This window comes from Sinocyclocheilus rhinocerous, unplaced genomic scaffold, assembly GCF_001515625.1.
Source record: "Sinocyclocheilus rhinocerous isolate Xijiao unplaced genomic scaffold, SAMN03320098_v1.1 scaffold1043, whole genome shotgun sequence".
Lineage (NCBI taxonomy): Eukaryota > Metazoa > Chordata > Actinopteri > Cypriniformes > Cyprinidae > Sinocyclocheilus > Sinocyclocheilus rhinocerous.
In genome coordinates, this window is record NW_015642610.1 from 1,259,462 (window position 1) to 1,260,676 (window position 1,215).

The window sequence follows — 1,215 nt, forward strand, 5'->3', positions numbered from 1 at the left end:
ACATTCGAAAGGTTTGACCTTCAGGTGAGTGCAAGTTCACAAACACTAACTACCTCCATCACTGTCTTCATTGTATATAAAATAAAGTTGGCTTGCTTGTTTAACATGTTTATTTTTTTTGTTTACATGATGTCAACATGCTCTCCCAGTGTACGTGTGTGAGGAGAACTGTTCTTCAGGACATGAAATGTAAGTATTAAGTGCATTAATAGATCTGAAATAGAGTGAGGGAACTATGACGTCAGAACCAAGGAGTGTAATTCGCTGCGGGTTCCTTTGAGATTTTCCTATGTTTTTTTTTTTAATGGGGTTTTTCAATTTATGAATAAAATAAAGCCTGTGGTAAACATAACTTGACGATACTTCTACGTTTTGTTCTACAATGTAAACTGCACACACTCACAGCCTAAACCTTCTTATCTAGCTACTTATTAAAAACATATGTTTTCAAAAATGAACATAACCGCTTCAAAATTTGTATTTTGGGTATGGATGTGTGTAATTTATGTTGTACAACAAAACGTAAAAGTATCGTCAAGTTATGTTTACCACAGGCTTTATTTTAATTGAAAAACCCCATTATAAAACCCCATAGGAAAATCTAGAAGGAACCCACGGCGGATTACTCTTCCAGGTTCTGACGTTATAGTTCCCCCACTCTATTAGCAGTAAAAAATAAATGTCTACTTTTAGTCTCTGAAGTTAAAGTTAAAGTTTTACCCTCTGTGCTTATTCCAGGAGGAATTGGGCGAGCCAGACATCACTGACACAAACACCTCTCCTGCTGATTTTGTTATCATGGACAACAAAACCACTACAAGTCCTGCAAGCACTGCAGTTGTGTTGAGATGATCTTCCAGTGTTTGACATTCAGAAAAAAATACACAGTTCATGCTGTGTTTAAAAAAGGCTGAATAAAAAATCCTCAAGTGTATAGCCACAGTTGTGCGTGTGTTTTTTATGCATAAGTGTATTTTTTGAGTTAGTATTTGTATTTAATAAAGCACCACTGCATCAAAATAATTGATCAATGAAAAACATTACGTATGATAAACAATCATTTTAAGTACACTGCACTTAAACATTAAGCAAAAACAAATTTAAGCTTTTTAGTTTGACTTAATTGTTATTTATAATTAATGTTAACTTAAAAAAATTTGAGTTGCTTAATTAAATTTTTTGAGGTAATCGGTGTCCACAAAAATTGAGTATTCT